The 13388-nt window shown below is 35.4% G+C and overlaps 1 long non-coding RNA gene across 1 annotated transcript in view; it reads right to left on the bottom strand.

The window, feature by feature from the left end:
- Positions 1-13388, bottom strand: part of LOC145669643 (uncharacterized) — a 62032-nt gene that overhangs the window by 28486 nt on the left and 20158 nt on the right. Inside the window, exon 2 of the long non-coding RNA XR_014128223.1 lies at positions 10384-10504. This is a non-coding gene — a long non-coding RNA (uncharacterized LOC145669643). The remainder of the gene's footprint in view (positions 1-10383; positions 10505-13388) is intronic.

Raw genomic sequence — 13388 nt, forward strand, 5'->3', positions numbered from 1 at the left:
TTGTGTGGAAAAAAAAAAAACTAATGTCCAAATATTAAATTAAATCTTAAATTCCTAGTCAAAAGGCATCAGGTTCGATAAGTTTAGCGAGCCTATATGAGAAGTAGAACCCGAACCGCATGAGCTCCCCCCTAGAATCGAACAGGGCGCCCCGCACCGAGGACGCGTACGCTGACTATATAGCCACGGAGGAGCTCTCATAATATGCGAATTCAGATTAGGAAGTATTGGATTTAAATACATTTTTCTCTGTGCACTCAAAATTAATTATGAATTTTAATTAGGAAATAATGTCTCGTTTTGTGCAATAGGAAATATTAGTTCAGCCGAAATCGTATCTTGCATGGAAAGACTGAAACTAGATTGGAATGATGATTTCTGGTGAGTCTACCAGCAAACCTCAGCAACGATTCGCGAGGACAACACAAGAACAGGTTTTCTCTTCTGAAAACAATAAGACCAGACCAGGGAGAAGGCCGTGGAAAGGGCAAGAGACCACCTGCTGCTCGAAAACCCTTTCATCTGAGCCGTTTTTACGCGCCGTATTTACGCTCGAAGTTAAAAGCAGCCAGACTTTTCAAGCGTATAAAAATTCGGTACGTAAACGTACGCCAGGTCCCATACACTAACGTATTGACAGCTGCTAACAAGACTAACGCATGAAATTTTATGGCTACGGCGGAAAAATACGTCAGTGTATGGCCGGTGTAAAAATTCGGTACGTAAACGTACGCCAGGTCCCATACACTAACGTATTGACAGCTGCTAACAAGACTAGCGCATGAAATTTTATGGCTACGGCGGAAAAATACGTCAGTGTATGGCTGGTGTAACAGGTAAACTTCAAAGTCTCATTTACTACCCATAGGGAACTTGTCGGGACCGGTTACCTTCTGTAGTAAACGGAAAGTTGAAGGCGTCGCTATGCCCATTGTTATAGAGCCGACAAGGGTCGCTTCGGTGCTAAACGATCCATTGACCTATTACAAACCATTATCGTCACAAGAAAGAAAATGTGTAAATATTGGACATATTTGCGTTCTACAGTAAGCAGTTCACTTTTGAGTGCTCCATATTTGTATTGGTCAGAATAAACAACTTGAAATTTTCGAACAACAAAAGAGTGGTTTTGGTAAAGCTTTGAAACTACAATGCACTAAATCTCATTAACAAAAATACACTATTATATATTCTGTCATATGTTTTCCCCTCCTTCAAGTCGATTTTCTTTAAACGTACTGCTGCAAAATATAATAGAAACAGTTCTTAGTTCGCATCCAAGCTGGTAAAATTAGCGTTGCGTTCTACAGCGTAAGAACTTTTGTATGATTCAGTAATTTTCATTTTCGAGAATCATTGTCTATGAATGAGCGAAAAGTTCACCATTGAGAATTTGTTAGCTATTGATTCGTTAGCTATTAAGTAGCAAATGCAATGCAGTTGAATAGGATTACAAATTTTTCACAGCCGAAAACAATTGGCCTATTTAAAGAATCTTGGTTTGCTCTGTACATACCAGACGATTAATGGCGAGGTGGGGAACAGTAAATTTTATCTTAAGTGTCTTTGTTTTTACAAATTCTTACAGCTACAAGGTTAAACATATGATCTCTCAGAACAATTACAAGCGTCTATTCGTTAATCTCAAATGATCAAATATCAAGAATGAAAACTGGGATAATATGAAAAACGTAGTAAGGGCTCTTTATATCTGAAACACATACATACAAATTATCAACAATTGTCGATCCATTGCTGGATGAAGATCTTTCCAATACTGTTTGACATCCATCTATCTTCGACAATTCGTTTCATAGGTATTCGCAGTGTTACATATTTTTTGTCACATCACCTAGTATTAGGATACTGTATAAGTCTCTACTTGTCACTTCTGGTACCTAGTAAAAATACTCCTGTCTACCTTGTATGGTTTGATTCCTAAGAGAATTATATTTACCTATCTACATATCCATCTACTATCTTTCTCTCTCTCCATATATATGACAGAGAGAGAGAACCGGTTGTTAAAAAATTAGAATAATACCACTGTGTATATAAATAATTCATATACTTGTGGCATGGTGTGTACGTGTCTACTTTATTTCGTTAATCAAAGTAAGTTGTCAACAGCTTGACTCATTGCACATTCTTTTCAAAATAAACTTGCAAATTATTACCTGCACTGTTCTACCAAAAAAAAAAAAAAAAAAAAAAAAAAACTGTTTTCTATTTCTAGAGAAGTTGTGATTCTTAGACATGCCAAAGCTGAATTTAAATATGTGTTTAATTTTTCAGCATCAGGGATAGTTTAAAAGCAATCAGAATCTTCATTTATTTGAACTTTGTCATATAAACGTCGGACGTCCATTCGTTTGTCTGTCGACAGGAATCAAATCAAAAACGGTCAGAGATATCGAGAAGCAATATTTTGCAGTCAATTCAGCGTCCAAAGAATAGGTTCCATCCAGGCCGGTAGCAGCCCAAAAAATGTAGAGGGGGGGGGGGAGATCCAACCATATTATAGTTCATTTGCAAGGGTAACGTGAAAATTTTAATGGGGCCAGCAAAAATGTAGGGGTACCGTCCCCCTAGACCCCCCGTGGATACGGGCCTGGTTCCATCTACTTCGTTAACTCTATTCAAACCGGAAGTGGTTCAAATTAATCATTTCCCGTTTCAACGTATCGCCATAGAACAAAAAATGGTAATTCGATAGCGACAAGAGATTTTCTGCGATCGAGTCAGTGTCTTAAGAGAACATAGCTTCATAGCATGCAACAGTCTACCGAATCCGGAAATGGTTAAAATTTATTAGTCATTTTCGATTTTGATTTCCGTAGAGCAAAAACGATAAGAAATATACAGAAGCTTTATTTTTAATCCATTCAGGATCCAAAGGAAAGGTTCACTCCCCTCCATTTAACTCTCTATTCAAAGCTCTTTCCGATTTCAACATTTATCGCCATAGAGCAAAATGTTAATGGAGATAGAGACAAAGGTTTTTTGCAATCAAATTACCGTCTCAAGAGAACATAACACCACAACACGCAACATTCTACCGAAACCAGAAGAGCGTGAAATTTATCAGTACTTCCGGTTTTAATACTGATTTCCATAGAACAAAAACGTTAAGAAATATCGAGAATATCGAGAAGTGGTTTCTTGCAAGAGATTCACCTACCCACGAATAGGTTCCATGTCCTCTATTAATCCTGTATTCAAACCGGAAATGGTAGAAATCATATGTTTTTAAGTTTCTGGAAAACTAACCCTCATAGCAAAATTTTGATCTCAAATTTGAATTTACCGTCCTTTGGAATTATCCCTGAAATAGAACCATTTCAACACAATGTTATGATTTCTTTTTTCTTCTTTCTTTTCTTTTCTTTTTTTATACTTTATATTATGGATAACTCGCCTCCAAAATTACGTCAAATATATTATAGAAGTTTATTCCTTGATCTTGTTAATAAGTTAAAACAAGCATATTCAACAAAATGAATTGAAGTCTGTTAAGTATTTGTATAAGACATTGCTCTCACACAGTTCACATATGAACTGCCGAAACAATTGTAACATTTATTAAGATTCATGAACTTTTCTCCTTTGTACTTGCGTGATGATGAAACTTATCAATCATGTTAATAGTATCGTCACTAACATGTATTGTGAATTAATGTCCATGCACTTTTCTCCTTTATACTTGTGTGATGATATACGTAACTTGTCAAACATGTTAGTAGTACCGTCACTAATAAGTTATGTGACTTAAGGTCCATACACTTTTGTCAAGGGTTTAAGGGGGAGGGAAGAAATACTATTGTCATTGTTCTAAAGTGGACAGAGATTAGAACTCCTCGTATATGCGTATGAAAGAGCTAAAAAATAAAATTTATTGAATGAAAGAGTAAACACAAACTTTGTTCTTAAAAATGCAAATTATTCAAAATAAACACGAAATAAATCAGTTTTTGTCTTAATTAGCATGTAGTCTGATTTTTTTTTTTTTTTTTTGTTAATTTATCCCTATTAATATTATATAACATATCATTTGAAATCGATCACAAGTTATTAAACGTTTCAAAATTTTCTATATTACAGGGTGATCTCACTGATCCATACATTTCCTTGAACTTCTGACATTCAGTCATCAACTAGAAGTCGATCAGTTGGTAAATACAAATACGATTAGAGTTTTGACTTCCAATACTCAAAAAGAAACGTGACATTTAAAAAAAAACTGTTTTTTTTTACAGGCGGGTCTATGTTACGAAAAAGCAGTGATGGCACTTGAAGGAAATCACATCGGTAAAAATTTAAATATTACAAATTTAGTTTTTCTTTTTTCAGGCGGGGCAGTGTTACTTAAAAGCAGTGACGGCTCTTGAGGGAAGTCCATCGGTGAAAATTTAAATGTTACGAACTTAACTTTTTTGTATTCGGGACAGTATTACATAAAAGCAGTGACGGTTCTTGAAGGAAGTCCAAACTTAATTTTCTACAGACGAGCTGGTGTTACGTAAAACCAGTGACGGCCCTTGAGGAAAGTTACATTGGTAAAAATTTATATGTTATTACTAAAGGTATGGGGAGAAAGCTTCGTACAGCTTCAGAATGCCGTATGCTAAAATAAGTGCATTAGATAAGCTATCTTCCATTTGTTTGGAGAAATAAAATTTAAATTTTTACCGGACTTCCCTTAAGAACCACCACTGCAACACGATGGGACAATTGCCTACTCCTTCTTAAATTTATTTTTCCTCCAGTAATGTCCCGACTAAGTTTGGTATATAGGTTATTTTAAATTGAATGTCTCCACTATAAATAACTCCTCATATTGTTATTGTACTGCAACGAAACTTTACAGATATGTTATATGACATGTTACTAATGCTCACACTTGTTTTTTTTTTTTTTTTTAATTTGCAGATAACTAAATAAATAGCATTAACAGCAGAGAGAACATGTAGCTGTGATGGAGTTCTTGCAAGTACAGAGTTGCCAATCTCCGAGGTTCCATGGTGGACTACAATTGGCACCAGATGGATGAAGAAGATTCGGGAGAAATAATCTTCACTAGGGAATAAACATCGAAGAGGCAGACTTGCAAGCAAAATGTTGAGAAGCACGCACAAAAGGTGAAGGTTCTGGAACAGCGAACGTATCATCTGTACGAATTTCTTGAGACATGGTAAAACAGTAGACGCTATATTTGCAGGCTTGTAAAACGTTCAGCAAAACCATATGGTGAAAACGAAAACACATTATATTAGACTGTTTTGTTCTAACCACAATAACACCTACCCTCACACATCTTGTCGCCACACAAACCATTTCCAACTCATACAGTCCCGATTTAGCACCATTTGACTTATATTTGATTGCTCCTCTAGCAACCAACTTTCATGAACAGCATTTTTAGGACGTAGAAGACATTAAATTGCTGCTGATTCATGGCTTAAAAGTCAACCTCCAAGTTTTTCTATAGTGAATTTCAGCATTAAGTTGAATGTTGGGAGAAATGCATCGAAAGCAAATAACAATGTCTTGAATAGCTTTCGCAGGTACCCTATACACTCATATATCTATGTTAACAAAAAAAACTCTCCAATTTTTACTATGATCTGTGTAAATTATCTTTCTTAAGTTTGCCTCAGGATTTGTCTATCTTTACCCTTACCTGTATTTACCCGAATATTCTTTATGTCAGTGATACTGCTTAGTAGATAGTACTATGTGTAGCCCTCTGTGAGAGTTCTGGCTAGGGATGCGCACGAGTCGAGACATGTCTCGAATCTGACTCCGTGAAATTCGAGACGAGTCGAGACAAACGTGTTTTTCGACTCGAATTTTCGAGTCGATACACGAGTCGAGTCGAGACTGCTCGTAAAAATCTCGACTCAACTCGAATGTCTCGAAAATCTTTCTATAACTTTTATATTATTTTGAAGAAAGTATTCTCTCAGAATCAGCCTTGAAACCAATTCCACCATTTATTGCTTTAGAAAGATACAGAACGCATAAACTTAATAGTTAATCTTTCGAGGTCAAGATTTAATTTTCAGCTCAATTCAGTTAATTAAAACTAATAATTAATGTCGTATAATTTGATTGTACTTCAAATATATTATTATTATTATTATTATTATTATTATTATTATTATTATTATTATTATTATTATTATTAATAATAATAATAATAATAATAATAATAATAATGTAGTTTGTATAAAACTATTGCGATAAAGTAAACTTCATAAATTCTCTAAATGAGCAATTAGGAGTCTATATAGTAATTTAGCATAGTTATAATTATTGCGTTTTCGTTCCCATGAACGCAATAGGGCTACATAACTCCTCATTATTTGCTTCCCCAACTATTTTGAGGCTTTAATGTGGTGCAGCTTTTCATACTGACAAATAGGTAGGTAGTCATAATGTTCTGGCTGATGTATGCGTATATTTTAACTCGTATATTTTGTCTCGACTCGAATTTCGCGACGTCTCGTCTCGAATTCGAGTCGAGTCGAGACGGAAATATATTTTCGAGTCGAGATTCGAGTCGAGACAACATTTTCTCGAGACGAGTCGAGACAGGCTTAAATCTCGACTCGACTCGACTCGTGCGAACATTACAGGAAGTAAGAGATCTTTATATCTAAGAAGTGGTAATCGACGTATACCTGTATAATAAACGTATGATAACAAAGTGCTTATATACCTGACACCCTTAATCCGAATTATCAACTCATTCCTCCATTCCAGCTGTTATCCTTCAGAACTGGTTATCAGTCTTCCCTTAGATACGATATTAGATAGCGGCATGTAGTTTTAATTTAGCCTATTTATTTATTTATTTATGGATCGGTTCAACTCCTTACTAAAAGTTACCGTCTTCTTGCTTATATCTCGACTAAAACAGGAAATGGTGGAAATTCACTACTACATTCGGATTTAACATTGATTTCCATACAACAAAAACAGTAAGAAACAGCGAGTAATGGCTTTTTCATATGGATTCACAGTCCGAGGAACAGGTTATATCTTAGATCTTATTAATCTCCATACAACAGAAATATTAAGAGAAAACTAATAATGGGTTTTTGATATGGATTCAGAGTCCGAGGAACAGGTTTTGTCTTTTATCTTATGAAGAGGAAGATAAACTGTTTGGGACATTGGCTAAGAAGGACTGTATCCTGAGAGACATTTTAAAAGCTATGGTGGCAGGAAAGGGACAAAGAGGGCGAAGAAGACTACAATCAAAGCAGATAAATCGTCCGTGAAGACGAAGAGATTAGCGGAAGACCGTGGAGCACGGAAGCTTCTCAATTGCGGCAAATGATCTGCCAATAATGACAGAATATTTATTATGATAATGATGACCTATTGCTTCCAAATTTCACGTGCATAGATTACTACTTGCAATTTGAATATTGAATTCTCATACTTTGGAAGTCTACCTTAATTTCACACTGTGAAACGAAGAAGCTGGCTTCTTTGTTATATCCTATTGACAATGATATCTCCTGTTTAATTCAAATTATGTAAACAGAATAAAATGTTTGAATAACACTTATAACTGTCGAAAACTCAATTTTCAGAATAAACATAAGATAAATATTTCAATCTAGTATTAAAACTTGCGTCAGCTCAATATACACCGTACCAAGACGGACATTGCCATTCCTTTCTTAATTATGATAATTTTAAAACAATCCATGTAAATTAAACATGAGGAAATTTTATATATGATGCATTTGTGTTGATAAAGATTGTTTGATAACTGTAAAGGGTCACAGAATTTTGTTGGTAGAATCAACATTGCGACAGACAATATTTCGTCTGCACTTTTACTCCTTTCTAATTTGACAATAATCTACTCTCTGCTTCTCGCATTATGTTGCCAATTAAGTAACGATGAAGAGATTAATGCTAGACGTTTGAGGTCACCTCATTAAGTTCTCTCCAAATGAATAGACCTCTCAACACACAAAAAATATAACAGGAAAAACCTAACAAAAACTTCTACAATTGATAGGCTACATTGCTAACCAATTAGGAAATTCAGATTCAGACATTGTGCATAAAACACATCGAAAATAGGAAATGGTTTTAATTATATAAATTTGACATAAGCTAAGGTAGAGAACTTTAATCTAGTGTAGGAATCTGTAAGAAAATTAAATTAGAGTAGGTTAGGGTAACACGAACACGTCTTTGGAACCTTTAATTTTTTACGAGGGTGATTCAAACAGTAATGCTTCCTAGCCCACTACTTGGCCAATAGTACAGTAAACATTCTGAACTGTTTCTTATTAATGCACTGATGTTTAAGCTATAGAATGTCACTTGTTTTATCTTTCTATCTCTAATCGTTCCAGAGTAATGGAGCAATCCGTTGCATCCAGTGGTGACGTCCGGTTGAAACGGTGGGCTGTCATTGAATTTCTAGTAGCGAAAGGTCTGCACCGAGGCAGCGCCGTAACTTAGATTTTTTCTAGGGGGACTAGCATTAATACGCGTATTTGGCCCCCTATATAAAGTTGTTTTTTCTAATTCTTGGGCCCCATCTTTCTCTTACTCTTTATGAGACCCGGAGCTTGTGGGCCCTCCCACATAGCAAGGTCTGTGCGTCCGTTACTTACATCCCTGGGCCCGTTCCCTACATAACAAATTAATTAAGGGGACAATATTGACAAATCTCAAAGCCATACTATTAAATATTACTTCTAAAGCCCCTAATACTAGACATTTTTTACTGAAATGACCCACGACTCATTTTCGTTTTATTTACCTTTTGTGTGCTGTTTTGTTTATATAACGTAATGAACATGTTTGATGCTCCATTTATAATTTCATGTTCGTATCGTATATGGAATAAGGAAATTTTGTCTTAAAATGGGCCCCCTGGAACGATGGGGAGCTTCCCTGGGGCGAAGTTGCCCCTTGCCCCCCCACAAGTTACGGCCCTCCACCCAGGAACAATCATCACCGGCGACGAGTCGTGGATATACCATTACGACCCGGAAACAAAGCGGCAGTCGATGGAGTACAGAAACACGTTCTCTCCTCCGCCAAAATAATTCAAACTTGTCCCATCTGCTGGCAAAGCGTTGTTAACATTCTTCCTCATCCTGCCTATAGTCCGGATCTTGCGCCTGCGATTTTTGGTTCTTCCCCAAACTTAAGGATCACCTTAAGGGCCAACGCGTGACACGGAGGTGGAAGCAGCAGTTCGGGAATGGTGTCGCCAGCAGCCACTACAATTCTTCTCCGATGGCATGAAAAGCCTTTTTTAACGTTGTATAAAGCTTTCCACTGATATTGTAAGCTTTCCACTGATATTGTAAGCTTTCCACTGATATTGTAAGCTTTCCACTGATATTGTAAGCTTTCCACTGATATTGTAAGCTTTCCACTGATATTGTAAGCTTTCCACTGATATTGGTATCGGTACTCTATCTCAAACACAAATAAACATATTACCTTGGAGGCATTACTTTCTGAATCCCCCTCGAAATGTGGTTTTATAGCCTCACAATGAGGGTAGTATCGTGGGTGGAGAAATTTCCCTAGTCCCGTACCATAGGAGGAAACAATTAGCTCCTTCAGAAAATGTAACAAACCTTACTATGTCATTCTGAGAACTCAAAATGTTTACATATTAGTTACCGCGACGACTATTGAAGCCTGGGCTCTACATGAACCATAGAACTGATTTCCCTCGCCGTATGATACATCGGAAGAATCCGGTACAATTCGTGGACTGCCTTGCCAACATACATTTCAGAGAAACTGAAACAGGAGAAATACACCAACAACGTTGCCAAACTTAGAGGACATTGCAAACGAGTGACAAAAAAAAAAAAAAAAAAAAAAAAAAAACACTTAAGGGTCTTCACTACAGCGAAATTAAACTGCCGCTAATTTTAGAGTTTTTTCTGTAATATATTCAAAATAAACAAAAATATTCGAAAAGCAAAAACGTAGTGCACTAGACAATATTATGTTGCATGTGATGCTGTCATCACAACTCATCTATCTGCTTTCGATTTGTAACTGTAGATAGATTTAGCACTTTTTGCGGATTCTTTAAATAGCGTCATACCAAAAGCAGATAGGTAAATTGTGATAAAGGTATTACAAGCGAAATCGTATTGTCTAGTTCACTACGTTTCTGCTTTTCGAATATTTTTAATTGTTTTGAAGATATTACAGAACAACTCTAAAATTAACGGTAGTTTAATTTCGCTGTAGTGAAAACCCTAAAGAACTATGACACGAACACTAACAATTATCAGAATTAGATGATAAGAAAATTAATAGTAAAAATACTATAAAACAACGTTAACAATAACAAAAAAAAAAAAAAAAACTTACCGACAATCGAACAACACTGCAGCCTCAGGAGATGTTATCCGTATAGCCCAAGAGACGACACTAGCTAAATTTCAAGGATGGGGGTTGATGACCGGGACAGTCTCTCGCGTTGTATTGGGTGCTGAAATTGGAACATTTATGTCAAGCTCAAAGACTTCTCGCTATCACTATAGCAAATTTACTTTTACAAAGGTATTTGAACAAATTTTATACAAACGGGTAATTCACCACATACAAACAGTAATATCATCATATCAACATGGCTTTATTCCACACAAATAAACAACAACTAATCTTTCAATTACCATAGAATTCATAGCAAACTCGTTAGATGTTGGGTGTCAGGTGGATGTAATATATATATATATATATATATATATATATATATATATATATATATATATATATATATATATATATATATATATATATATATATATATATATATATATATATATTGAAAAAGCGTTTGACAGAGTCAATCACAAAGTATTATTACATAAGCTAAACAACTATAATTTCTCTCCTCCCTTGATCAAGTTCTGATCATTTTCATGTCCCGACACTTTAAGCTCGTGTTGAAAACTCTGGCCTGTTTTATTGCCAAAAAAAAGCAAGGACCAACGTATTATTGAAGTCACCGATCTGGAGAATATGCTCTTCTTATAACAAATTATGCATCGAACACAAAGAAATTGATATCTGTAATGTGAACTATAATATGTTCAAGAAAATTGTTGTAAGTTTATTTTGTAATGCACCGACACTATAATTGAGTTTTACCTGTTGTGTTGTTGCTCACAAATAAATAAATGCCCCCCACACGTATTAATCCGGACAATATTTTGAGATTTCCTTGTGCGTCTTTCATGTAGAATTCGTCTGAAGTCTTGCATGAAATACGAACAGTTTGTATAGGCATCTTAGTGAACGATACCCATCCCCTTCTTTCTTATTCTAGGTCCAATGTTTAAAAAAATGCTGAAACATGTATTCAATTATTTTAAATGAAAAGTGTGAATACTGATTTTTTTTTTTTTTTTTTTTTTAGTCTTTCAGTTTTAAGTTCCACTGTGATGGTAAGAAATGAAGGGAAAGAATAAAGTGAGAGGAAACAGGAGAACCCCGAGAAAACCCATGCTCACGGTGTTTGTCCAGCACAAAATTCACTTAGTGCGAGCTGGGGTCGAAACAGAACCCCCATACACCAGAAGTGAATGCTCTGCCACTGAGCCACCGCGACCCCCACCGAATTCTAAACTTAAAGGATTCCAAATATGGATATACGAAATAAGTATATGCAGTATTGTTGGTTGGCTGAACGGCTATTTATTATTATTATTATTATTATTATTATTATTATTATTATTATTATTATTATTATTATTATTATTATTATTATTATTATTATTATATTTAATTAAGTATTTAGAGCATATTCCTCCAACATCTTTATCTATGGTAACTATAAAACTTTTATCATAGTTTATTTCCGTCAAAGGAACTATTTTTTAGCTGCAGAACCTAACTCTGTACATTTATATAATGTAAAATTTCCTTCCAAACATTCAACAAACAATCAATAGTTCAAATTTACAGAAATAATTAAACAGCAAGTTTATTCTGCATAAGACAAATTGTATTCATTGGCTTTGAGTATTTTTGTAAAGCTTTTATTACTTCTGGTAATTTTTTTGCTATAGACTTGATTGCTTGAATTTGTCCACTCTCCATCTTGTTTCAGAAAAGATATTTTTCATTACATCTTCCTTCTAAAGTTCTAGGCCCCCATTCTGCAACACTTCCTTTATAGATGGTCCTGATGATATGCCTAGATTCAAAGTTGGCTACACATTTAAACACACATAAACCGTACGTCATATAATTTGAAAATGCATTTGGCAGACTACTAACCACACAAATAACTACCTTGAGTGCTTGAACTCGAATGAACAAACTTAACTGTATCGTTACCAGGCGACAACCAACGAATCTGATAACATGCTTGGCGCTCTCTGTATGTATTCCGTTCACAAGTATAATGAATGTGATTGTTATTATACAGTAATCTGACAATCATCACCATTGAGTAGATTATGTGTCAATTTTCACTACTAGGAGCAGTGCCGTGCCGTGGAAAATCAACTCCCAGGGCGAGATTATACGACGGCGTTCCCGTACATATGAGTCAGGTCGACAGATCATCCGCGAAGCGCCATCATGGTCGGTGCAAAGCGTAAGAAAATTTTCAAAAATAAACTCGGCTTTTCCTTGATTTTGAACACTTTTGTTTATTTTTCCGTCCATTTTATGTATGTGTACATTCACATCCTGTCGAATCCCTCCCCTTTTTACTTCGACATCCGAGGCTGTCGCCATGATGGCCTCCCCCTTCATGACACAGCACTGATTACAAAACAAGATAAGTCACCTATAACAATATTGTGCAAACAACACGAAAATCGAGTTGTGGCAAACGACACTATGGCAAACTGTATGTAATTATTAGGGCTCGGAAGTTGAAGACCGAAAAATTGCCTAAAAAGGACCTATAAAAAGACCTAAAAAAAATCTTAAAAAGAACCTAAAAATTGGAGAAAAAAGGACGTAAAAGTAAGACCCAATTTAATTAGAATATTATTGAGGAATATAATGCTCAAGAAATATGCTTTTCGTAGGTTAACGGTCTGTCCTTCTTCCACAAACTGAAGTACAAACGAAAATAAGAAAACATCTCCACCCTCACCCCTTCCCCTTGCTGGAGAATATCGTTACGCCTCCTTATCTGACTTGTAATTGAAGATCTGGTCTTATCAGTCAAGTCGTTGAAGAATATCTTATCATTGGAATTTTCTTTACTAAAGAAAAGATTATTAATAGGTAGTGGTGATTCCAGTTAATGACTAGTAAATTTAGACGAAAGATGAAGTGCAAAAGAAGATGTTAAGGCCTATGAAAAGCTTAAAATTACCAATTAAAAAAAAAACGAAAAAGGCAAAAGAGGA

The sequence above is a fragment of the Thermobia domestica genome, chromosome 14, assembly GCF_964235325.1.
Source record: "Thermobia domestica chromosome 14, izTheDome1.hap1.1, whole genome shotgun sequence".
Classification (NCBI taxonomy): domain Eukaryota; kingdom Metazoa; phylum Arthropoda; class Insecta; order Zygentoma; family Lepismatidae; genus Thermobia; species Thermobia domestica.